The sequence below is a fragment of the Chinchilla lanigera genome, unplaced genomic scaffold (assembly GCF_000276665.1).
Source record: "Chinchilla lanigera isolate Chin_1 unplaced genomic scaffold, ChiLan1.0 scaffold00006, whole genome shotgun sequence".
Lineage (NCBI taxonomy): Eukaryota > Metazoa > Chordata > Mammalia > Rodentia > Chinchillidae > Chinchilla > Chinchilla lanigera.
Window position 1 is genome coordinate 13107235 of NW_004955407.1, and position 27892 is coordinate 13135126.

The window sequence follows — 27892 nt, forward strand, 5'->3', positions numbered from 1 at the left end:
GCCGGCCGCGGCGTCCCGGTTCGCCGGCAGACGGAGAAGCACTTTGTGGCCGCGCTCCGCCCGTCCTCACGCCCCAACTTTGCGGCCGCCGCGCCTGCCCTCGCGCGCGGTGTGGGGGCCACGCAGGGAGGCTCGGCCGGGCCGTGGAGCCGGGGAAAGGCACCCACCGCCGCTCGGCTCCGGCTCTTTGTTGTGCGCTTTGGACGGTCTTTGGAAGTGGCAGAGCCTCCTCCTCGGAGACCCTGGGACCAGAGACGACCAGCCTTGGAATTCTTCCTTTGCAAAGAGCTCTGAGATACTGACAAGCGGCCGGGAAGGTCGGCGAGGCATTGCCCTGAAACTCTCCTGGCGGATCGACCCACGTTGCTTATATTAAGCCTTTGTGCGCTGGGTGTGTGGTGTGTGGCTTCGTACATTTGGGAACCCCGTTTCTGCTCCCTTCTCTTGGCATGAGACTGTATGCAAGAGCCACCCGAGGACCATGATCGCGGAGCCCGCTCGCTTTTACCTCTTCGGATTAATATGTCTCTGTTCAGGTAACCCGGTCGTTTTCTCTTCACCCCTGATCTCCCTGGCCCATCCCCTCTCCACTTTTCCAAATCAGATCTCCAGCTGCGTTTTGGCGACCTCTCCCTTCAAAGGCCGCGGGGGCTCGATCCTGGCAGAACTTCTAGGAGAAAAGGCACCTAGTTTGCCCCGGAGCTTGTGCCGTCTCCCCCACCCCCAAGCTGCCCCCAGGCCCCCCGAAACCTCTCCCAAACCTCGGCCTTTTGCCAAGTTCGGGGCACGCCCTGCCCGGGGCGGACGAACATCCCAGCGCGGGGCGGGAGCAGCAGCGGTGCGCGCGGGCTGGGGCTGCAGCTGTGGGTCCCAGCGTCACCCGCCGGGTGCCGGGCCCGGGCGGGGTTGGGGTGGGGAGGGGCGCGGGCGATCTGTGTCCCAGACTCGCCGGGATTCCAGAGCCTGGTCCTCCAAGGCTCTCCTCTCCCGAACACAAGGGGTTATTAGTAGTTGTTTTATGTAACCAAAGTCTGTAATTAAATTCGATTCTGAAGCAACTTCAGGAAATAAGCTCTTCTTAGGGGTAGGATATAAACTAGCCGCTGCCTGACTGGGTTTGGAAGGCAAGCAGACGGTTGGGAGGAACAGGGGAAAACAGTTAGCTGCCTGGGAATTCTCATTGGCGAGAAGAAACAGAAGGCTGCGTTAGGATTTTTAGGATTAATTAAATAGTACTGAAGCTCCATCTGAAGTGTTGGAAAGGCGCAGCGGCAGCCTTCTGGCGTGCGAGTACGCGCTGTATCTCTCCTGCGCTCCAAAACAGTTTGCTGCGCTCCCTAAGGAACTTCTACTATGGGTGAACAGAGCCACGCATCAACTTTTTGTTTCTTTCCTTTGGTAGATTCTGGTTTCAATCACGGATCCAGTTTTAGGCCTTAAAACAGACACACGCACACACACACACACTCACACGCACACTCCCACTGTATGCACTTCAGGGAGTTTTTCTAGTCTAGTACTGAATCTCAAATTGCATCAGGGACTATAGGTTAAGGTCTTTCCATTTGCATAATTATGAAATCATTTTGAAGTTGAGTTTGGGCAAATACACGCCTAAAAGAACTTAAGCTCATGTGATGTACTTCCTGGCTGAATACAAGGACCGTTCGAACTGAACTTCGTAATGAATTCGCTAAATTGTTACTCCTTTAAAGAAAATATAAACTGAAAGCTCAGCCACCATATCTCCTGGTGTCACAGCGGATGGGCGAGATGAAACAAGCTCTTTGGTCCCACCTTTCCCAATTTCCTGCTTGCCTTTTCTGCAGAGCAGCCTTTTTTTCTTCGTTTGCATATCTGAGTGATTGAGTGGTTCGCCTAAATCCCACGCCCAGGCATGGATGCAAATCAAAAACATTAAATCTGATCTATTTGTCTCTCTTTGCTCTGTCTCCCCCTAGTTTAATTTACAGCTTCAGATACCTTTGAGATTTTTGTTGATTCACCTTCCTGGTTAAAGTTTATTCACGTGTGTAAAGTGAAGTGTCACTGTGATAAATGACTGGAGGGGCAGATTACTGAAGATAGGGGGATTAATGGTCATTAGTCACTGTTTGAGCTCAGTTTGTATATGTTGGGACATTTTATCATGGCTGTAGATTAAAGATAGGGTCACACTAATAGGGTCTCTGAAAGCTGGTGGTGTCAGTGTGCACATGCTGTCTTCACTTGCAGAAATACCTGGGGGTAGACTCTCCTTTCAGACTTCATAACGTGGTTAGTAGTTAATATCTGAGAATTATAATTTGAATACATATGGGGCATCTTTAGAATCTTACATTGTTGTATTGCTTCGTTTTGATTTCCATGTAAGCCTTTGATCATTTTTATAAACCTGTAGTTCCCCATAGTTCTGCTTACCTACCTTGTTTGCCAAGTTCCAGGCCACAGATGTCTTTGTAAGTTGCTTCCTCATGTTTAACCTGAAGGTTTTCTTTTTTATCATTCCTCTGATGACCCTCACTCATGCTGTGCATGTGAACTTGGGCAGCCAGTCAAGTGACTGGCTGCGAGGGTGAGTTCATGACACTGCTGTTGTGAAGCAACACCGTTGATTTGAACAAAACTTCACAGACCTCGGATAAGTAACAACTAACTTGGGTGTACTCAAGACACCTGGTCAGAGAATGAATGAAGTTCTTGAAAGATTGTGTTTCATGTCTTGCCCGGAGCCTAAGATCACAGCCTATCACTTGTTAATGGAGTGTATTTAAGAGAAATGGTGAGCTCAAATAAATCAAAGTGTGCTGAGGGGGTAAGGTACCTTCAACAAGATTTAACCTGTAAAAGCATCTATTGGTTGTCAGTTCTTTATTCTGTTTCTTCCTTTTTTTAAACCGGGTGCCACTTAAACAAAGTCCTATAGTTTCTTCGAACAGATTATAAACTGTTTTAATGTGTTAATGGTGTACTAATATCAAGTATTATATTTAAAAGTGTTTGCTTTTCATAGCCTTTTATTTTTTAACCTAACGCTACTTATAATTTTATTTTAGAAAGCTAAGATTTGGTGGGGGGGATGGGTATCTCTTTAGAAATTCATTTATGAAGGCGAATATATCGAGTTCATCTACCTCTGTTCTGCTCTGTAGATGGCTGGACTTTAGGTGAGGGACAGAGGTGGGGAAGAGAAAGGGTAGCTTTGAAAAATCTCTGTGCGCTCTTTCAGGAATTGCTTCTAAAAAATTTGTCCTTCGTAGACTTCCTCTTCTCAAATCCATTTGTTTAAATTTGCTTTTCAGTGAAAGTGACTGAATTTCAGTTCAAATTTAGGATGAATTTCAAAAAAAGTGGAAGCTTCCTAGTACTGTTTTTCCTTTCCTTTTTCTTTGAGGGAGGGGTGGTTTAAAAAAGGACCTTTTTCATATAAATTTCACTCTTTGAGGTACTTACCTAGGTCTCTAGGTGCCCCCCCCCCGCCCCTTTCTGGCAAGATGGTTGAGTAATTCCAAGGGTTGTTTAGTTTCCTTATAGCTTTGCTGACTATTAAAAATATACATACCTGAATACTGTAATTTTTTTAAACATATCTTTGTTCCCTGATAGTTGGCCCTCTAATATATCTGTGGTTAAAATGTCCTTAAAGCAGAAAGTTACCTGAACTTTTTTTCTAAATTTTTGCTATGACCAATGTAATATTTTTCTTTGTGTTAAAGTGATATTAAATGCTAAGTTTCAAACTAACAATTATAAGTGTTTACTTATTTATTTTTACCTTAACTTGTTCATACCTGTAGCTTAAAATACTTGAGTAAGAGAAATGAGTTTAAAAGGGTATTTATGATAACACCTTTTATTGAAGATCATAAATGATTAGTCTTTATTTGTTGTCTTATATGTTAATAATGATGCTAAAGTCATACTTAGGTTAAATTTTGACCCATTAAAAGTTAACTCCTAACACAAAAATGTAAACTTCCTTGCAAGCTTGAATTTCTTTTTTTGAATAAAAAAAATCTAAGGAAATCAAAGCTGTCACCCACTTTAAAGTTAGGCCTAAAGTAATCTATAGGATAAATAAGGAGTTTGGAAATAAGAAAGACAAAAGAGGGAAGAAACCAGAAGTCTAGAGAAGTGTGCGAAGGATTCTGAGATCAAGAGTTAACCTAGTTTTATTTTTTTATTTTTTGTTTTTCTCCGGTACCGGGAACCGAACTCATGACCTTGCGCTTGCCAGGCAGGCGCTTTGCCGCTGAGCTAAATCCCCAGCCCCTTAACCTAGTTTTAAAATGTAGGCTGGGGAGATACGAGAGAGCCCTAGACAGGCTGCTCAGTGGTTACAGCACTTGCCTAGCATGTGGAGGCCCTGCGTTCCGTCTCCAGCGCCACAAAAGCACATCGAAAGTTACTTGATTAATTAAAAACTATAAAGACAGTGGAGTAGATGTAGAAGATGCAGCCAAATCTAAGCGACATGAAGGAGAAACAAGGTGGAAATGAGAATTTCTGAAGCTTTGAACAGATGTTCAAAGTTTGCACTCTATTTTAACTAGATGTAAAATTATAAAATGAAAAAGTAATGTTAAACATGTTTAAGCCTTCAGTGTAGTGATAGAACTTTTACCAGTGATTTTTAATAAGACTTTAGAATTCTGACTGCCTTCAGTATCCATGGGGAGTGAAAAATGAAGTAGTGACCTTCTTATATCCTGATACTTTTCCGAAGTAGTGACCTTCTATATCCTGATACTTTTTCTTGGAGAGGATCGGTAAAATGATACAAAGAAATAATTTCAAAGTGAGATTGAGTTCAAATTTTGAGCTAAATGAGAAACTTGATGACCCTGCTGTTCCTGTGTGGGTTTGAGTGTCTCTTCTTGACTATCCACTGCCTCACGTAGTAGTGAGAACCCTGTAACGCAGAAGCTGTTGGATGTAAGATGTTAGTTTACCCTGATTTGATTGCTGGGAAAACAACATCATAGAGAAGGTAGGAGACTTGGATGAACAGAGATTTGAACCAAGCTGGCTCCAAAACACCTCACATGTGAATTTTTCTAGTTGAAAGAAAGAAATGAAGAATTTAAATCAAAAAGACTATGGTTAAGTCACTTTTCACTTTAAAACTTTTCTTGAAAAACCTACCTAAACAGCACTGTGTGGAGTAAGTCCTTTGTATTTGGAAGACAGGCATTATTTTTCCTGTCATTAAGAAAATGGTCTTTCCTCAGGCAATACAGTCAGTTCTTTACATCTGTCCGGCTCACATTCAGCCTTGATCCTGCCTGCATTTTCTGGCATACTTAAAAGAGGAGACTGAACGGGTGTCACAACACTGTCTGCCGGACGTACAGATGCACATAGATCCTGCTAGTCTCATTCATGTGCACTTGAGGAAGGATTTCGCTCTGAATCCCTAGGACATAATTGGTGCTTGTCGGAGAAGAGCCTGTGGAGAGACAATCATGTCCCCTGTGGTTCCCCTTTCCCTCTGGGTTAGCTGTGGGCTGGCGGTCATTTAGCAGTAGATGAGCCTTCTGCTTGATTGCCGTTCACAGATGACTCCCTTCATGGTTACTGATCATGGAAGGGTTGAACATTAATACCTGGTTGATCAGCTGTTCAGAAACCGCTTATGCATAGCCAGTAAAGTTGCCATCCTGTGGAGATCAAAAGACCACCTCCTCTCTTTACATTTCCGGATTAGCATGGCTTCCTTCTCTCTTTCTCCCTCGGTGCTCGCTGTCCCTCAATCTTGTGCTGAAGAAGAAGAAGAAAAGATTATAGTGCACAGGGAGATAGCTTTGATCTCCGCTGCTTTGCCTTTTCCTCTTTCTCTTTCTCTGCCTCTCTGCATCCGAAAGGCTACTTCTAACCTTGGAGGGTGTCACGTTGCTTCCTTCATGGGAGCTCTTAGCCTCAGTTCCCTTCAGCCAAAACAGGCTGCACAAATCCCCTTACTTCTGTGATTTTCCTTGGCTTCCAAACAGCTATGACAGTGTTGTTCCACACATAAAATAATATTTTGAACAACTTGACTGTGCATACCTTTCTGACTTCATGCAAGGGGAGCAATACCTCTGGCGTTCACAGCTGTACATGGTTTTAGAGACAGAAAAGAATGTTTATTTCATTTAATTAATTTGTCTGATTTTCTTGTGGGTGAGTATATAGAAGATAAAGGATTGTAGAAAATGTTCTTGGATCACAAGTTTGATGCTAAATAGTCTCTAGGCTTAATGCCTGTCACCTAGTTTGACACTTAAATGAAGCGTTAAAAGCACCATCAGTGGGTACAAGCAAATGTCAACAGAGCAGTGTGGTTCTGTGTTAAGTAGGAATATGGTCTTTTTGTGTCAAGGGATTGACTTGTCTGCATCATGTAGAAAGTACTCAGCTGTGGTTCCTAATAGCACAGTTATCATAGGAATCTATTTTGTAGACTGTGAATCTTCCAGTTAAATAAAGTTTTCTAGAAAACATATTTTTAAAACACTTTTGGCAGTAGCAAGTTACAATTACACTTTTCTAATGTGCTTTTGATTCAGTTTTAGAAAATGTCAAGTCCAAAGTATGTCTCTGTGTAACTCATTTGTGCAAGACCTGAAAGGTGGAGACGGTTTGTCCACGGTAAGCCGTGGCAGGAACATGGAATCCTCAGAATGTTGCCCTGATTTTCTGGAGAGGGTTCTGTTTGAGAATACTGTTGTAACCTCCACGCTCTACAGATTCTCCATTGAATGTGAGGACATCAGTACTTGAAGAATAATAAAATTATTACATGTACCCATTTAGTAGTTTGAAGACTATTTTAGATCCATAGAACTCTTGATTTCTTTCAAATTTCATTGTGGATAGCAAGAGAATGGTCAGATGACCATGAAGTTCTTTATAGCATGTTACATATGGCCAAGATTTGTGTGCTGTCATGTAGAAAATTCAACTTTGTGTACTTACTTCTGAACTTTAGAAGAAGAGGAGAGAGAGGCAAAATTTAAGCTTCTCCCTCTTAAAGTGATTGAGGTCGTTTTATGGTGTTAGAGTTTCCAGGATGCAAAAAGAAAATGGAGCCAAAGAATGATTGAATCAGGCCATAAATGTCTGTTTCAAGATTATTTGGTATTGTACGATGCTAATGAGATAAGCTCATTCTGATAATTTGATCTCTAAAGTTAACCTATATTCTGTTGTATTTCTTAGTTGAGTATGTGATATCTTTTTTTAGTACTCATCAGCTAACTTAATTTGACTAAAGAAATATGTCTGTCCACAACTCCCCTATCATAAAATAAAATGTATGCTGTTAGTCTCACAGATCTAAAAGCTAGTTTTGTTTACTCAGGCCTCATTTAAAAGGCAGTCTTTATCACTCTAAAACTTCACTAAAATGGTTCTTGCTCATATAACAAAGTGAGTTAAAGCGCGTTTGTAGGTATTAACTACACACCTCTCAGCAGCTTTAAACTCCTCTAGTTGCTTAGCTTGGGAAGTAATTTCGAGCCTCCAGACCATTCAATTAGCCAGTTGTCTGTACAAAGTAAACTGCCCTGTACTGGCTGTGGGAGATAAAACTCATCTGTTCTTTCCTTTCCTTTTGAGAAGAAGCAAAAGTTTCTAACAATCTGGTATCAAGCTTGTAACTATAACTTCCTTAAACTAATGAATTTAGTCAGATTGCCAAAACAACCTAACCATACAGAAGAATAGGGGAGACGTAAAATTTCCTTTGAATGTCTGTGCAAATGGGAGAAGACCTCACCACAAGGTCTTACTATTAATTCCCACGACTTCAAGTTGAATATACGTAGATGAGTACAACAACTTTTTAGATTCAGTTTGAGAATGAAAATGAAATGCATTATGTTATTTGGACTTTACTCATAAAAGGTCATAATGTCCTATAAACATTCTATGATGATGAGAAAACACAATTAATTAATTAAATGATGAATTGATGCAATGTACCCCCAGTTGTATACACTGAATGGTATCCTCCAAGAACTAAGAAGCACTAATAATATTTCTAATATAATAGTGATGATAATTTTAAAATCTAAAATTCCTAGTGTTATTAACTGCTCAGGATAATGCTAATGTGTCTTCTCTTAACACTTCAAGCAACCATGTCTAGAATAGATGAGTTAGTATTACCCCTACTTCTTGATAGGGAAAGTGAGGTTTAGAAAAGTTAAGCTCCTTGACTGTGGTCAGTCAGTAAGGTGGAGCGGGGATTTTAAACCAGCCTGTTTGAATCAGAATTCTTGCTTTTAACAATTATGGAGACATCATTGTGTCTGCTCCCTTTAAGGAAAACAAATTTAGGTGAAACTGTAAGATGTATACATAACAAGTTAAGTTAAGTTTCCTGCTACCCGTGTAGAGGAAACTACATTATGCTGCTGATCTATTTAGTTGCTTTTTAGATGCTGGACTGTATACTGTATCTTTCTGTCATCTCCTCTCTTCTGCTCATCACGTAACTCATAAGAAAGGGCCCACCTTGGATTAGAGACCGTCGAACAGAACTAATCTTAAATATAGCATAGTTTAGTGGAATTCATTTTTGTTCAGTATTTGACATACAGTTGAGATAGTAAGTACCAAGTATGTTTTATGATAATGCACTTGTATAGGCAAATCAAAATTTCCTCAGGTTAAAAAGTAGCATTTCTGGGAACTCATTAAAGTATTGATTATTAAGTTGTTTTGTTTTTTTTTGAGGTTAAAATAAATGACTTACTTCCTAATTAGATGTTACTAATAATAAAAAACAGCACATAGATGTTGGGTTAGAATCTATGAACACTGTTTCTAAAAAGGTATATCCTCCCTCAGTAACAGGTTTTATGGAAAACACATAGAGTGTAACGTTGATTAACATGTTCCCTGCCAATGACACCTGACCGTGTCTGTAATAGCTATCAAAAAACACATTGTAATCAATGTGCTTTCAAAAGTAATATAGCTGCTTATAAAAAGGTTACATTTTTGCTTTTGTTACCCTTTAAAATATGCATTACTGTGACTCATCTATAATTTCTTAGCTACAGTTTTCTCAGCTGAATTCAGTAGCCTTCCAAACTTATTCCAAGTGTATGTATGGGATCATGTGTATTTTCTTCTCTATTTCTGTAAGGTCATGGCTTTACAGAAGGCTTAAGTGAAGATCAAAGCTTTTCCTAGTAACTTTCTTTATAGCACTAATCACAACGATATTATACCTGAAACTCTCTGTTATCCCTAAGGTTTTTACTTTATCTTAAAATGTAGTTCATAATAAATTTATTTTCATGCATTCATGGTTTGCACTTTGCCATTCATTTAATGCTACTTGTTTATTATTAATGGCTAACATTTTATTCTTAGGAAACTGTTTATTAACAATTATGATAACAGTGAGAATTGTTATTAAGCAGTTTGTTGCTATTAGATGCTTTAAAGAATATTTCAGACAGGGGCTGGGGATTTAGCTCAGCGGCAAAAGCGCCTGCCTGGCAAGCGCAAGGTCGTGAGTTCGATTCCTGGTACCAGAGAAAAGCCAAAAAAAAAAAAAAAAAAAAAAAATTAAAGAATATTTCAGACATACTTGATAATATACACAAATTATTAATATAAGACCTATTGTGCACATATAGACAGCAAAATGATGAATTACGTTAATGAATTTTTTGGGCACTAAAGGGATGAAAGATGTTTCTGATATGAGAAAAGAAGGGAGAAATGCATTTTGGGAATTGGTTGGTTTAGGGGGATTTGCTGACAAGAAAACCTTCCCTGAGTAAGGGGATACTCCTAATGAAGATGCCTTGTTGAGCTGGGGAAAGTGCTAGAGTGGGCCATCCTGAAAATCCTACATAATCTGCTAGGAGAGGTGGACTTTATAAAATTGACTATTGAGAATTTCACTTATGATGTTGTTATGTTTTAGAGGCCATTACTTAACAATATTATTCATTCTTTAATTCACTTATCAGGCAACAAAGTTAAAAAATATCCTGAGCTTAAGGAGTTCATAGGAATTGATTGATTGCTGTGTGATTTAATAGAGATGTGAGCACTCTATGAGCCTATGCTGAGACTATAAAAAGTAATGCCTATGTTAATTGCTTCTAATTGCATCAATTTAGAGAACCTAGAGTGTGTACATGTTTTAAAACGTCATGTTTTACACCACTGATATAGATAAATTTCATCTATGAGAAAACAAATTTAAATTCTTTCTAAAAGCTTTCATTAGATGAAAAGAAGGTGGTAGAATATAAATAGAAATTTGATGATTACAGCATTTGGTGTTTAGCATTCACTTTGAGGGTATGGATAGATTATGGATAGACAGCTAGACAGACTCAGGCATGATTCTGCATGTGTTGTTCTTAACCAATCAGACAATCACTTGGATAGTACTTTTAACATCACTTTCATCGCTGAGTCTCTATATTCTCTGCAGTAACCTGAACACATAGTTTACCCTTTTTACCACTGCTTTCTGTATCAGAAATTGTCTCTTCCTAGCACAAATGGTTTGATTTACAATTGCTACAAAACTGTTCTTAAGATTAAAACCAATATGAATTTCTGATCTGCTGCATTGGTTTTACTCTGTACACCTACCAAATGAAAATCCGGTCTAGTGTCTGTATGATGCTCTCTCAATATTTGAAGACAGATACCTTGTTTCTAAACCTGCTATTCTTTGTCTTTTTGAGACGGTATCTTGCTATGCAATTCAGGCTGGCCTTGAGGTCACTTTATAGCCCAGTCTGTTTTTTTTTTTTTTTGGTTTTTCTCCGGTACCGGGAACCGAACTCACGACCTTGCGCTTGCCAGGCAGGCGCTTTGCCGCTGAGCTAAATCCCCAGCCCTAAACCTGCTATTCTTAAGGCCCAAGATTCTCATTTTCTTCCAGTTGCCTCCCTTTGATAAACATTTTCCTTCCTTGTTGTTTTTGATTTATTATCTTTAATATGTTTTCTTCATATCTGTCTAAAGTACAAAACATTTGAGAAATCCACCTTTTTAATTAAAAGTATAGATAACATAACTTTCAGTCTTCTGATAAATCTTAAATTTTATCTAAAATTTCCATCAATGCTTAAGATGCAATGTTTCTCTGGATCCAGAGATTTAAAATATATTAGGAAGCTAGATACACATTTTCTCACTTTTTTTTTTCCCACTGAACCATCTGAAAACAATCCTTGCTCATGTGCAGTCGTAATTCTAGGAGAAGAGGAAAGTAAACAGAGGACTTAAGATACAATCTTTCATCTGATTCAAATGCCCAGACAGAGCTGTTCAAGGAAGGAATGGCCTGTATGAGGTCCTGGGGTGGTTGGCTGAACCTTAGGCTTGGAGGAATATGTTTCCAGTTTACCTAAATTTTCAATTTTTTCAAGAGAAGCCATAAACCATTGTTTCTAAGTAAAATGTCCCAACTGATAAATATGAATAAATGGGTCTAACTTAATAAGTTCTTGCACCAAATATAGTCCCCAGATCACTATTTTGTGGCTGCAGTATTATAGCACCCATCTCATGTACAACTGACCTATGTATTGTTGCATATTCCTGAAACTCTAAAGACATCATTATTCCCTCATTTGTTTTCTTCAGTAGTTTAGAAACTGTACTCTTCTGGTGCTTGGCTTTCCTCATTGTATTACTTGTAGTTAAATGGTTGTATAATGGCTAATCTATTTAACCCAAAGCTTTTGTCTTTATTGGGAGCTATTTACATTTTTGTATTTGTTGAGCCAGGCAAAGTGATCAGTTTTACTACTTATGTTTATTCTTTTGTTCTAAAGTAAACAAACAAAGAAAACAAAACCACAAGCTTTTTGATGAGCTTAGAGTCCCTGATGAACTAAATAAATAAATATGCTCTTGAATGAGAGGAGAAGCCATCAACATACTGTAAGCTTTACTGATTGCTATCAGAGAGTCACCACTGTGTTGCATATAAATTAAGTGTTAAGAAAACACATTAAGGAATCTGAAGAAATAAAGGAAATTGAGGCTCTGGCTGAATTTCAAAGAAATCTTGATCTTTTGCAAGAATTAGGGCAGGATCTTTCCTAAAATGTAGGGCCCCCAGCTTGTTTTATTATTTGTTTACAACTCATTAGCTATGTGACAGAAATATTATCAGGAGAGATGCTTAATGTAGAAGGTCAGTAATTGTTTCCAATCGAATATTAACCACAAATAAAAATAAAACATCTCTTAAATACTTTGTCAGTGAAAAGTGTTACTGAATTTAGAAAATATTGTTTCATGCAGTTTTTCAAGAGCATATCCAACCATTCCATTTCTGTGAGGACTTTTGTGCATTATGCATAAATATTTCTAAAATAATTCTTGGAGGATTTCTTTAACCAACATAAGTACGGTATAATGTGCTCAGATAGTCAAATCTCAGTGGATGAAGAAACTTCTGTTAACTACCCACCTCAGCTCCCACCAAAATGCCTTGGTCATTTTTTGCTAGATCTAAGTAAAATATTTCTACATGCGGAAATTTTTATTCATTATGTTTCACTGCAAAGTGCAAAAAATTTCTTTTTGTGTTTGAAAGACACATCCTGCTGGAATAATATGGCAGAGTCCCATCGGGGATCATTAGGAGCATTACTCATGTAAGACATCTATCAGGGGCAGCCCTTTCCATGCTAAATTCTAGAGCGGCAACTCATGAACAATGTGAGATGCTCACAGGCATGAGGCAGGGAATAACGTCTGAGTGGGAGAAGGTCAAGGCACGGGCAGAGAAGAGGTCAGAAGCTGTAATGTGCCCTGAGCAAGGAGAGCTGATTCATTTGAAACTAGAAACTGTCACCAGCATTTCATTGTCCACAGGAGGCATGTTTAAAGATGAGCATTATTTGATAGTTTGACAAAATAGCTTGCCAAAAATAACGGATTCTTTATTACTTCAAAGGGTGGCTTTGATTTCCATATTCTTTGGAAATTATTTGTATAGCTGATTTGCCTAAGTCTTGCTGATTTTTATTGTCCCTTGTGCAATTCCTTCTCACTATTTTATATATAAAGGTACTTCTTTTTTATGATTCATAGAATTCTTACATATCTGATTTATTTTCTAATGCAAGAGTACCTTGTGTTTGGTTGTATTGGCAGTACTGACTTGCTTGTATTGCACACCCGCTTAGAGAAAAAAGTTTGTCCAGGTGAATGAACAGTTTCTTTCCACACTGGCTTTTCTGAGTGCTGCACCCTCTGTTCAGGACTGCTCTGTCTAGATACTTTCCTGTCTGTTATTTTCCTTCTAGTGTGATCCATCCTAATTCCTGTTGGAATCCTAAACACCCAGGGGTGTTCTTTTTCTGGACAGTCTTACCTGCCACAGCCATCTACCCAAGGTAGATTTGATGTGCTTACTGTCCTTTTGTTTCCCAGCATCCTATATAAAACCATCCTTGCCTACCTTCTGGCTGTGAGGTATGTACTACTCATTTAGATCTTCATTCAGACTGTGGGAGTTTAATTCATGAATTACATATAGGCCATGCAATGAATTAATAAGAGATTCAGTTAGTATAATTGGCTCATGCATATCCCGATCTTGCTTTGACAACAGTTACAGCAGGGGTTAATACTCCCTTTTATTCTTGAAAAAAATTTTATCTTTTGAACAATTAGAAATGCCAGAATTGCCATGTATTACAACCTTGCATCCCAGTGGGTTTGTGTGTGTGTGTGTGTGTGTGTGTGTGTGTGTGTGTCATTTTGTTTGTTTGTTTGAGACAGGGTCTTGCTATGTAGTTCAGGCTGGCCTTGAACTCACTGTTAACCCAGGCTGATCTTGAATTCATGCAATCACCCTGCCTCAGCCTCCCAAGTGCAGGGATTACAGGTTTGTGCCACCATTCCTGACATATCCCAGTGTTTGTAAAAAGCAGATTTGAGGATCATTATGACAGGAATGTACAGTGTCAAACTTGGAAGTAACATATGGATGCAGAAACTTAGTGACGCTGAATCTTTCCAAATGATTAAAGCAGAACTTTTGGTGTCCACCTTTGTGTATAACTGTCAGTTACTTGCTGGACAGATAGTAACATAGGGAAAAATATGATTTAGATTCAGATTAGGTGGTTATTAGCTTTGAACCTGTTGTTAAGTAACCTCACTGTGCCATGAGTGACCTAATCTCCTTACACATCAAATGCAGGGATTGAGGTAGTTCATACTTACGTCTCTTCCCAGAATTTAAACTGTGTAATTTTTAGCCTAAAGATAACACAGTGAGCTAAATTATTTGTCACTGAGGTTTTTCTTAGTGTGTTTTTCAGCACAGCATAGTGATTATAAGGGAATGGGCTTTCAAGTTAAAAATCTGTCACCTTGAGTAAGTTATGTCATTTTTCTGCTTCTTTATCAGTAAATTGGAGGTAATATGGGTACCTGCTTGATAAGAGTGCTGTGTAAATTAACACATGTGAAGTGCTTCAGATAGTATTTGGCATGTTTTAACTTCTGTTAAGAGTGAATTTTCGCATTGCTTTTATTATCAAGTTTTTTTTTTAAGGAACTAGTTTATGATAGTTGCCATGTACATACCCTAATTTACCAACTCCATGTTTAAACCTAGCTCATATAGAATCCAGACTTTAAGACCTCTTTTCAGAGATTTAACAACAAGAAATGTAAATGACAGAAGAAGTAAGAGCATCCTTAAGAGAAAGTGAAGGGTTAATTTGACAGGTTGGAGACAGATTTCTGGGCAAACTGCCATGCCAATGTGATAGCCATTTCTATTTGAATAAAGGAAAATATAATATTGTTTATGCTGTACAAAAATGCCAACAATTAAAGGTTGTATCATGTTACCCTACCACCCCACCCCCCGATTTAAAAAAAATGTTAATGCCACTAAGAGGATTAAGAGATTTGCAATTTACTGTGAATTATTTTAATCAGATTATAGATCCTCCTTTACTTGGAGCTCAGCTCTTTTGGACTGGGGAATGGAGGTTTTCCTTTGGGGTTCCTAATTGGGACAGGCACTCGGGAAGTGTAAGACATGGAGGAAAATGGGGGCTTGGTTAGATCTTGGAATAATATGGTCTGCCAAACTGTGAGACAGAAATTCCAATGGATTAGACAAGTACTAGTTGCAGACTTCACATGTTAAAAACTTCTTTGATTCCAAAAACACTGTAGCCAGGCCCCTTATTTACTACTTAAGTACTTCCTTCAAGACTACAATAATCAAGTTAAAGTATTAATACTGTGGCTCAAGAATACTCTTTAAACAAGAGATTGACATAGCCTGGGAAATTCAGTGTTGTTTATAGAATTATAGGGTGATTAATAGCTTGGTCTCTAGAGTAATTCATTCGTTTAATAAATAATTATCACCTTTTTGTGTTTGGCCATCTGTACTTTGATATTGGCACCCTCAGTAATGAACTGTGTGAATGCAATTATATTACTTTTCTAAGTTTTGATACCTTTGTCTAAAAATTGGGATTTGATTAAATAGAGAAAAGCCATATCGAGTATGTTCTCCATAGAAATATTCATTAAGTGGGAGCAGTTTTAAGCTGAAGTAAGATAGAGAAATACGTTCTTGGAGTTAAACCAATATTAATATACTGAGATCTAGCAGAGTGGGGTTTGTTGCTTTTAATAAGATGTGATAAATTATGTGCTTATTAATTGGACAAACTGCAAATTAAAGTACTTAGGTCATTCAGTGAAGACATTTCAATCTCACGATAAAGAACATGATTTAAAGAACTTTCCTTGAAACCATAGTACACGTATTATAGATATTATCGCATTTAATACCTTCGTATGAATGTGTTTTCCGGGGAAGCACCAGAATGTTTGCTAGTGACACAAAATACTAATTGAGTACTAACTTGTAATACTAATATTACAAGACTTTTAAAGCAATAGACTTTAGATGCCATGGGCAGAGGAGTGCCTTGCTTTCTGTTTGTTTTCTGTGGTTATCTCAAGCCAGTGTTCTCAGTACAACCGTTTCTGCTGCTTGTTGGATATGTGAGCCTGGTCGTTTCTCAGGGAAGCCTTCTTTGCCTTCCTTATTTCCTGTTCCTGTCAATAATCTCACATCTCTGAGAGGGACGACTCCCGGCTGTTTTGTAGAACTAAGTATCCCCCATAACTGCCAGTCCACCCGCTCACAGTAGGTGCTTACTAAATGCTTGCTGGATAGACAAAAATTTAAGCATAATTTTAGCATTCTCAGAAGGTTGAGTATATCCCATAAAAATAATAAATTCCCCATGTAAAGATAACTAGGGCTCTGTTATCTGATATTTCAACTCTCCTTCACATTAACTATTTTCTTCTATGAATGTAACAGGAAAGAACTCTCAGTGCTTAAGTGTGCCTTAATAACTAGATAGATTTAAGTATTGAATTGTTTTGAATCACTTTTTTATAGCTTGCAGGGATATAGCTAGAGCATTCAGAGCCTCATTATTAAAAAATAAATTTAAAAAAATGCCTGGTATCTTATTGAAACTCTCTCACAAATAGTTGGGCATAAGCAATACAGTGCAATTAAAAAAATTCTTTAGGCTATTTGCCATTCAAAAATAATTTCCTGGGTACCTGCTGTAGCTAGGAGATGTCTGGACACCGGTGATTTTGAGACACTGGTTGTGGCTACCACTCGTGAAGTTTAGGTTGTCTGTTAACTGAGGAGACATATGAATGATTTGATTATTGTGTGCAGAAGGGAAAAGGGTTATTTAATGGCACACTAAATATTGAGGGATATCCTTTTCCATCTAATTGTTTTCCCATGACACCAAGCAGAAGAAATACATCTGTGAAGATAGAGAAAAAGAAATTATTTTGCATAGTGGGGAAATAAATAATATGAAATTGCGATCAGCCCTCCATTTCTATGCATTCTACATGTGTGCGTGAAATATTTGGAGATAAAAGTTGTCTTTGTATCAAACATGTGAAGACTGACTTTGTATCATTCATCAATAATATAGTATAATAACTATTTCCATTGTATTTGGTGTTAAGTATTCAAGAGATGATTTAAAATATATTGGACGATGTATGTAGGTTATGTGCAAATAATGTGCCATTTTGTTTATTTATTTATGTTTGGTCTTTTGAGACGGGGTTTCACTTTATAGTTCAGATTGGCCTTGTACTTATTGTGTAGGTCAGGCTGGCCTTGGACTCGCAGTGATCCTCCTACCTTAACCTCACATGTGCCTCACATGGGATTACAGTGCTACCGTGCTGGGCATCATGCTGTCTTATGTAAGGGACTTGAACATCTGTGGATTTTGGTGTCTGTGAGAGTGACGGAAATCCTGTTCATATAGTGAGGGGTGGATGTACTTAAAAATCAGGTGTTTTTGAAAACTTTTTCCAGCAATTTGTGGTCAGAATAAGGTTTTCCTATCCTGTGTTAAGTAGGCTGAATGTCACTGAGTGGCAGAGAAAGACCATTAAATGCTTTTAGGTAGTAAAGAGACTGCTTAGGCGAGATACAGAGACCTCCCTACCAGTACCCGGAAGGAGCATTAGGTCAGTTAAAATGATACTGGAGAAAGACAGTGAGTAAAATGTGGAAATGAAGCACAGAAGAAAGAATCTGGAATGGTAGAATGGATAGATATGACTGATAGAACCCATGAAAGAGAAGCGATTTCATATAACTTCCAATGATTGACACCATTGGACACCAAGAACCAGTGATGAGGAAGGAACAGTATGTATGCAGTCAACGTTGTGCTTTGTGTTTTGGTGGGTTGACTTTTGATGATAGTGTGTTGTCAACTGAGCATTGTAAAACACCTGAAGTACAAAAAACCGCATCTGAAATCTAAGAGAGTCATCTAAAAATACAGCTTTGGGAGAAATCTGGGTATCAGTGACAAGAGAAGGTGCTCTAATGAGAAGTTTAACAGTAAAAAGGGGGAGGGAGTGTGGGACCTAAAATCTAGCTCTTCTGGCTTTTTCTGCTGTTCTTACTATTTTTTATTTAGGTCACTATAATGTGAGTCTGTACATAATATTAGAGATCCATTTATTAAAGGTGAGAAAATTAGAGGAAACTGTCATTTTGAGTTTGGTTTAGCTGCAGACATTTCAACTTTGAACAAGTTTACCCTCTGATAAGTACATTGCCATTTCTGTAATGCACTGTTGATTTAGAAAAAAAAAAAACATGGGTTATAGAATAGGTTCCAGTTACAATTTAATTCAGTGAATATTTACTGAGTAATCACTTGGTAACGTTATCTGGAATAAATTAGAGGCTTATGGAATCTGAGAGTGGAAAGAAAACAAAGAAGTCTGGTCCAACACACACTGAGAACTTCATTCATGTTTGTGTACCGAGACTTAATGTGTTAGCAGTTTCCAAAGTGAATCTACTACCTTACTCCAACAGTGCTAAAGCACGTGTACTCCATGTTATGGTTTAGATCTGGAATTATAGGAACCCTTTCCTGGTCCTCAGTGTGGCCCAGGAGGTTTATATTTGTAATCCCATGAAAAGTTACTGGAATTCTAGCGAGTCAGTTCCAATCTACACATCCAGTGCAACCCATGGTAAGAATAAAGACATTAAGGCATATGTAGTTATGGGGAGCCAAGGGGTCCTAAGTCCAGCCATGATGATGCCTATCTGAAACAAACGCCTCGACCTAAGGCCGAACCCAGGTTTTATTCATTCATGAAGAAGGGAGTGTTTGAGGATGAGTGACATGAGAACCCTGGGAAGTGGGTGAATGCCATGAGCTGGGCTAGGCAGGAGGCCTGAAGTCACCTCTGCAAATGCAGAGAGCAGGATATGCAGAAAGAGTAATCTGCGTAACACAATTGAGGTAGCATCTAAAGTTTTAGGGTGGATGCTTCAGCTCTGATGTGTAATGTTTGAAGCCCCAGAAAGTTATAGCCTCTATTCCCAAGGCTGGATCTCAGCAGACAGTGTGGAGCATTGGTTCACACATCCCACCTCATCCCGGCTCACTCGTGGGAACAACAGGGGTCCGGGAAAACACGCCTGCCGTCCCCAAAGATTACCATCAGCACTTTTGCTAGACCGATATGCATTGCTTAAAGCCAATTGAATGAATAAGGAAAAGTCCTCGCCAGCTCTGTATATATCAGTACATGGAAATAGGGTCAGGCTCAGCCAAAAAGGAGGCAATTGCTTCTCTTTCAAGGAGAGTCGCCTAGATGGTCCTCCACATAGCATATCCCCCAAATCTCTCCGTGTTCAGAGGTGGGGATTTGGGAAGGCAGCTGGATCACAGAAATGCTGTTCTCATCAGTAGATTGATCGGTTGATGCGTATCTATCCATTGTACTGTTAGTTGGTGGGCCCTGCTGGAAGAGTGTGTCCTTAGGGGCATGTCTTTTGAGGTATATCTTCCTCCCTGGCTTCTCCCTTTCTTCTCTGCTTCCTACTATCCACACAGGGAGCAGCTTTCCTCTGCCTTTGCCTTCCACCATAGTGTTTTGCCCACTGAATCATGAGTCAAATTGAACCTCGCCTGTAAATTGTGGTTATCCAGTACTGTGTCCCAGCCATGGGAAAGCTGATCAATATCTGGGCAACTTTTCAAGTCTCATATTTCAAAATGCTGCTTCTCCTCTTTCTCCCCTGCCTAACAAGCCTTCAGCATATGTAAGGCAGGTCAGGCATCACCTCCAGGAGGGCGTATGACTCTCACCCTTTCTGTACCAGCTCCTAATTCTTCAAGTGGAGGTGAATTCACCCTTCTATCTGCTACAATAATATTCTGTGCATGCCTTTACTATAAGACTGCATTAACTCTGTTGCATTGTATTTTATGTTCATTTGCTTCCTTTGCTAGATTTTGAATAATTGGAGGGGAAGATTTGTGTAGAGTTCAATGCCATGTCTCATATTTTGGTCTGAGTGCTTTACCTATTGAGCAGACACTCAGACATGACAAATTTCAAGCATAAGGTAGTCAATAATTGCTCCTGGGTTCATTTATCCAGTAATGGATGCCTTAGAATGGACCTCCACTGTACTAGAGCAAACCAAAATTAAAATTTTTCTCATGTTTAATGGAACTTATGTGCTAGTGGTCACAGAAGCAGTCAGTACTTTTTCATAAAAGATGTATTTCACCGTGACATTAGAGAACTAATTTAAAATTAGACCTTACTATAAAAAAAAATCAGAAATGTGGGCTGACTGTTCCTTCTTTTAGCAAAACTGGAGAGAGGGAAAAAGAAAACCTTGTTATAAGGATTTACCAAGGTTGATACGATATTTTGAACCAGATAATTCTTAGTTATAAAATCTGCCCAAAGCGCTGTAGTATATTTAAGCCTCCTCTTTGGTCTGTATTGTTAGATGCCAATGGTATTCTTCCAGTTGTGATAGGTAAACTTGTCTAGATATTTTCAAAACTCCTAAGGAACAAAAATTAAGAACTTCTGTCTTATATTTACTAAAAGATACTCTTAAAAATGAGTCTAGGTACATTAATAATTACTTATGCATTAATCCACTTGTATATGAATCATACACATAAGCACATGTAAACTTATGTGTATATATACACGTATATTTTTCTCTGCTGTTGCAATGAAAAAACTCACCTCTTGCATATGTGTAACTACCAAGCAAGAACCATAAACCTGCCATGGTATTTTTATGAAGTAAAGGAACTGAACAGTTGTGGGTCTGTGTGACTGTCTTACTAGTTCAGGTTAACATAATTATACTGTCTTTTACCGAAAGTAGGTTTAACTAATACATGAATAAAGTTTCTTTTTTACAGACTAAATTTACTGGTGTGAAATAGGCCAATTCTTTTCCAGTGGGATGATACTCTATGAAATAAGTCAAATAGAAAACAGAGCGATGTGATAGTCATGTGGGGAGATAGACCAAGAATGGTTAAGGAAAGATTTTGAAGGGCAGATGTTCGAGTGGAAAGCTAAGAAATAGAAATATATCCAGCAAACCATGAGGAAAGTAAGTGCAAAAAATCTTGAGATAGGAAAACCAAGGTAAATTATAGACAGGAGGTATATTCCAAATTTACAGAACAATGGGGAGCCTGTTGGGAAAACTCATTACTCAACAACCATCTATACCAGTTTGCAGAGGTATTTGGTTTACTTTATATTTTTAAACCATTTTTAAGCAGCATTAAAATCGAGGCTTCTAAAAAGCTATCCAGATTCCTAGCTTCTCTTACAAAACTAGATGGTCTAATAATTTGAGATTCTCTTTACCGTGTAGAAATTTTCATGTGAAAGTAGGTTGGAGCTCCAGACAGACACCATGTTGGTTTGATGGTACCTTTCACCCATATCATGTACTCCTCCATTCTGATACATGGGCTGTATTAGCCCTTTTTCCCCCTCTAATTTACTGTTGAGAGGACCTAGTAAGAACTTTTTATACTTTCAAGTGAATTATGATGACATTAATTAGAGGAGTTCCATGATCCACTTGAAACAGAATAGATTATTGAGCATGCTCTAGAAGGGTGCTTTGTAGAGGTAAAAGTGTATATAGGGGGGTAGTATTTAAGAGGTTGTTGCAGAAGAGTTGGTGGCTTAAGGTGGCAGCAAAAGGGGAGTGGAGTGGTCTGGACTCTCAGCATTGCAATTTCAGGTTCTCTGTTCACACAACGTGAAGGAACACCCCTTGGAGCCCGGGGCCATGTGCAATCAGAAAAAGAGCTCTGGACTTGTGCAATGCAGCTATCCTGACAGTAGCATTCTAGAGGTAAAAATCATGGACTTTACTGATACATTTGCCCTGCATGGGAATAGCGGTGTTGAGGGAATATCCATACTTGAAGTTTTCTTTGGTTAGAGAGGGAATTTGTTAGAAATAATTTATGTCAATATTAAGTCTAAGGTGCACTGCATCAGATAGCAGAATAGACACTTATGGCTTTGAGTGTGCAGCAGTCGTTATTTTCCATCTGGTTCTCTAAACAAGCACCATATGAAAAGTGTCCTGGTAGGTTGAATGTATGGATTCATGTCTGTGAGGTATTTATAAACACACGATGTGAATTCTTGCCCCTTCTAGCATTTTAATGGCCTCACATTAAATGGTAGGTCATTATACTTTTCACTGAGACAGTGAAGGGTGATTAACTCCGTCTGGGTTGAACCAGTGTAATTTTAGAGGCTACAAATATTGTTACAAGTCAGGTTAAGGTTTAAAGGTGAAAGTATAGTGAAACTTGACTGAATGACTTTTACAGCATGGAGTTAATGTACACAAACAAAGAAACTCTTGTTTTCTTTCCATTATGAGTGCAGGGAACAAATGACTTGCTTGTTAGAGAGAGGAAAATGTGAAAATTAGGTTGGTCTACAATAAAATTCATGCTGTGTGAACCCATTTACTCAGTATTTCAAATTGAAAGTTCTTTGTAAAGGCCTGTTTAACATTGCTGAGATTCAGAAACTTTAGACCCTGATTGCTGATGCCCTTTGTTGAGATAAGACTATCTTAACAAATAGCATCAACAGATTTACTATCTTTTACATAAAAAAGGCAATTTACCTCAATAAAATACCCTAGCACACTCTTTTAGAGGGGAAAATTGCCTTTTTCTCTCTACAAACTGTTTTTAATAGATCCTACTTCCCCAAATGCTTCCATTGCCTTTATTCCCGTGAGCAAGTACTTTGGACAAACCCTTTCTTTTTCATTGATTGGGTTCAAATACTGGAGAATGGATTCCAGTTAAAGAATACAGTTTAAGGCATAAGGTTGCATATAGCAATTGAGAAATATGACTAAAAAACATCCTAAATGTTCTTTGCTTTTGTATTTTTCAGTATTAGGGATCAAACCGAAGTGCCCTCATGTTTGCTAGGCAAGTGCTCTACCCCATTCCTGAAGTTTCTTTTTAAAGCTGTGTTTAGAATCTACATTAATCTGAAAGTTAGCTGAAAAAATAATCTATGGCTATATAGTCTCAATTTATTTAAATGACTGAATTTATCAAAGTTGGTCATGTAGGAATTTAGGTTGGTGCTGAAAACTGGAATTCAACATACTAGCTACTTTTCAAAAATCCTAGTATCAATAAATTGAAAATTCTTTTTCTTCCTCTTCAGGATTTAATAGTCTATTTTACATATAGCTTTGCTTTGGCTTCAATTTCTATCCAAATCTAACAGGATTTCATGAGAAGAAAATATTTTGGCTCAACAGATTTTTGAGGCAAACTTCAAAAAATTTAGGGAACTTTTTTTTTTTTTTTTTTATGGAATAGATGAGCTTTGACTGTTTTGAACTGGACCCCTTTCCCCAAAAAAAGAAAACCTCAGAGGAATTCACAATGATGTGCAAAGTAAATAACTTTCATTTGGGCCAACGTATCTCTTAAAAAACACGATCTGACATCATTCAAATTATAAAGGTTGGCGTGAGATGAGTAGCCCTGGTCCCTGAGGTCATGGCGGAAATGGAAAGGTCAAGGCTTTGCACTTAGCCTTGTGTCAACAGCGTCATGCCCTAATAAGTCTAAGAACTGATTTGACTGGGTTCAACCACGTATAAGTACATTATACTCTTCCCTTAACTCAAATAAAAAAGTAGGTAAATGGGAGCTGTTAGGCTTTTGTATTTGTGCCCAAAGTTGACTCAAATTAAAAAAATTTACAGGGAAAAACTACTCTCCTTAACATGCAATTCACTCAAGGATTCAGAATGCTTGCTAAAGAGATTTTTTTCTAGGAAATATTTTTGAAAGTGCGTATGTGTACATGCGCCTATGAGCATCTTGCCTTTACAAATTAATCTTTCTATCATACATCCTCGTGCTGTTAGATAGAACATGTTGCATTCAAGACCATAAACTAATTTCATATTGTTTTGCTTGGGTTGAGTCCGCTTGTGTTTAGAATTGGCTTCCTCTGATGCTTTTGAAGTGTTTTGGTTGTGTAAAGATAGGGATTATAGAATAAGATCCAGAAAATTATAGTCCATTATTGTGAAATACCATAAAACACGCCAGCTTTCTCTGACTCCCCGTGGCCAACCAAATAAAAATACGCGCTCTCATCTTCAACACAAAGCTTAGCATGTACACGGTCCTCACTCCTGCTGCAGATCCTGGGAAAACAGGATAAACTGATCTATCATTTCAGAGATTTCCTGGAGTAAGATTTTTGGTTGCCCTGGAAAACACTAACTGTACATAAGGATGTTTGAGTTTCTTGGATGTCTTCTAGGATAAGATCCCTGTGTGATCACATTGTGTTTCTACTCCTTGATTGAGGCTTTAAGTGTCCTTCTGCTTGCCCTGGTCTTGATGTTGTGGTCTCGAATGTTGAGAAGAAGTTGACTAGGCCACGAGTCCAAGAGCATTTGTACTCTATTTAAATAGTAGCGCTGGAGATGGGAAGCTTTTGCTGGCAGGTCATAGCAAACCTTGTCTCATTTTGCTTTGAATATGTAGTGTGGAGAATGAGACACCTGCCCACAGATGTCATTGAGCCCTGTATTTTTCCTGCCCTTCTGGCATGTCCTTTGTCCACTTCAGTTTAGGACTGCTTGTCCTCATTTAAGTGAAATGGCTGCTGGTGGTAACTGTGGAGTCTTGTTTTACTTTTGGCAATAGCCAGAGGAGTGGACGCCTCTAGTCCAACAGTGTTAAGTTGGTCCCAACTGCCTGACGGGACTATGTTCAGAGCAGTGTCATCTTTAGACCAAGGAATGTGTTAAGAAAGTGACATGTGGAGGTTGCTTAGCCATGTGAACACGTGGGAACAGGATTAGATCAGCTGGGCCTAAGACACTGAGCGAAGATAGATCGCAGCACGATACCAGTGTTCTTATGGAGAAGGAATATGCCACAGTGTCATATGGAATATGATGCCAGTGTTCTTATGGAGAACAGTACGATACCAGTGTTCTTATGGAGAAGGAATATGCCACAGTATTTGACAGAAAGGTACCCATCAGTGAAGATTGCTAACAGTTTTCCAGCACTGTGTTTCACTCTGGGACTATTTTCTCTTTGGGCCTGTTGCACAATGTTTAATTTTGGCCATAATGTTAAATTTAGTCATAATTTTTATTTTTATAAGCTGCTTCTGGGTTTCTGATTATGCCTTTTCCACAATATTTTGTTTGTTTTCTAGGTGTAAAACACCTACTCCTCAGCTTATAATGGGATTACATTTTAACCCCGTTACTGAAAATGTCTTCAGTCAAAAATACAGTCAATGCACTAAACCTACTGATTATCATATGCTAACAACATGGTGCACACTGGAGTGTTGGTTGTTAACTCATGATTGTGTGGCTGACTGAGAACTGTGACTTGCTGATGCTGTCCAGTATTTGAGAGTTTTGTACTGCATATTAGTGGCCCAGAAAAACAAATCAAACTTTAAAACTCGAATGATGTGTTCAGTGAATGTGTATTGCTTTTGTGCCATAGTAAAGTTGAAAAATCATAAGTATTGAAAGTTTGGGACTGAAAGTTTGGGACTGTAAGTTTTCTCCCTAAATATTTCTGAATACATTAATTAATATTCTCTCCTTTAATTTGTTTAGTAATGGCTGAGCTAGCTCCATTTCCTCTGAATGTCAATGTGTACTTTTTAAATTTTGGCCCTTCTATCTCATTCTGCCCTCTACCCCCTATGCCTGACAACACTGTAGAAAACGAAGCTAATAAAAGTCCTTGGCTTCCGTATCACAACTGGTTCCTGTTTGGGTTCTCATTTGGAGCTCTCTGTGCGGTAAGCGAGTGTGACCCTTTGCCTTAGAGGGATCAGCAAGGAAGCCGGGAAGCCAGCTGGAAGGCTGAAGGATCACTCACATTAAAGAGTGCGTTAGACCAAGTTTTACCTGGTCCTTTGTTCAGTTTCACTGGGAAAGAGTCTGCTGTCTTTGCTGGAGGTAAATGCCAGCTGCTTGCCTTTGCCTGCAGTTGGGAAGGACAGGTTGACAAGTGAAAGAGCTGCCCTTTTACAGACCTTTAATGAGTCCTGTTGCTTCGGTTCCCTTTTGCATCATCCAGAGTTCCTCTGAGTTTGGGTCTTGATTTCCAGGGCATCTCAGTAGACTTCTACATCTCCCACACCCTCTTCATAACAGACTGTAACGAGCAACTCTCTAATACGTGACATGTTCTTTCTTCCTCTTTTCTCCAGATGCTTTTGAACATAAATTAATGCACTCTGAACACCAATTTTGGTGTTTTTTTTTTTTTTCTTTAAAATATGAAGACCTTCTTTTTATAATACCTATGAACTTCTCTTTCAATACAATTTTTTTGTTGTTGTTTTTTTTCTCCGGTATCAGGAACCGAGCTCACGACCTTGCTCTTGCCAGGCAGGCGCTTTTGCCACTGAGCTAAATCCCCAGCCCCTCAATACAATTTTTAGAGAGGAGGCGGCTGTGTGTGCTTGATCTTTACAGTTGATAATCTTATCCTAATATAATCCATATTGACATCTTACAGAGTAGGTTACTACATATCAAAATTGACACTGTTGGAATATAGCACTCATATTTTTATAACTTTGTTAAGCCCCTAATTAGAGGAAACACAAAGTAATTCCTCTTGCAATAAATATATCATGTTCTTATTTTAAAAGTATGTGTATGTTTATCATATAAATCCATTGCTTTGTTATTGGTCATTTTTAGAGCTGTACAGTTCATTGAAATTTTATTTTTTATTTGTACATATTTGTAGTGTATAAAGATTATATTCCTTATGCAGACTTGGTACATGTGCCTAGCTCATCTTAATTCTGTTTCCCTATCCACCCTGAAATGAATATACCTTGAGATGATAACTTGAAGTGAAATAAATCAGACACACAAGATTAAATGTCACATAGTTTCTCTTATATGCTATTGGTTATTTATTAGTGATACTGTATCTAACTTATTTTTACCTTAATTAGCAAACAAACAATTGACTTATTTGCCAAAACCTGCCTCAGATTCATTAAATATATACTTGTGTGTGGGAGAGTGAACTTGGCCGCGCAGACTATCTACCAGCCTTCTCTTTCAAGGCTAGAGGAAATTCATAATACAAGATTCTCACGTATTAGACCAAAAAAAAAAAAAAAAAGGCTTATTAAGCCCAGTGCAGTGGCAAATTCTTAGATTTTAGCTGAAAAGCAGAGCTTAAAGCAGGAGAGTGAAAGCTTGAGTCCAGTCTGAGCAAATTAGCAAGACCTTGTCTCACAATTAAAACCAAAGAAGGTCCAAATTGAATCCCCTAGGTGCAATGCAGGGCCAGTACCAAAAAAGGGAATAGAATATTAATGGGGAAAATACTAGTATTATTTTCTTAGAAAATGTTGGAAAGTGGTACTGTTTCATTTAAAGGTGGTATCTTTTTTCCTAAAGTAGTTATTGTTATCATTAATCACCACTGAGGTCTAAAAATATGCAAAAGGCAAATACTTAATTTCTGTGCCCATTTTGGACTGTTATCCTGACTTTTCGTGGGCTTTCTTAGACTTCTGCTGAATTATATTCAAGTATATTTAAACAATTTGGAAGAACAGTAATCTAATATTACATTTAATATTTCCATCAACACAGATACATCTTTTATAGAAGGTACAGTGTATGGGGTCTTGTTTTCTAAAAGAAAATTAGTGAATAATCAACAATGAGGATTAATTTATGCAACAGAAGGTGAAACCTAAGCAGGTGTTTTGTTTTTCTGTACTCCCTGAGACAGCTCAAACTTAGTATTAAAGCCTAAAGTTTAGAGGCTATTTCACTCCCCTTAGGGGAAAGCTATTTTCTGTATTACAAATAGTTAAGATTTTACTTTTGACTTGTCTCTACATCTTTTTTGTATATGATAAAGGATAGCTATTCCACTGTTCATACTGTAAGATACATTGTATATGATTT

At 38.4% G+C, this 27892-nt stretch overlaps 1 protein-coding gene across 4 annotated transcripts in view; it reads left to right on the plus strand.

Moving 5' to 3' along the window:
* Robo1 (roundabout guidance receptor 1) overlaps nt 1-27892 on the plus strand; it is an 891813-nt gene that overhangs the window by 513324 nt on the left and 350597 nt on the right. The gene's annotated exons all lie outside the window — the stretch shown is intronic.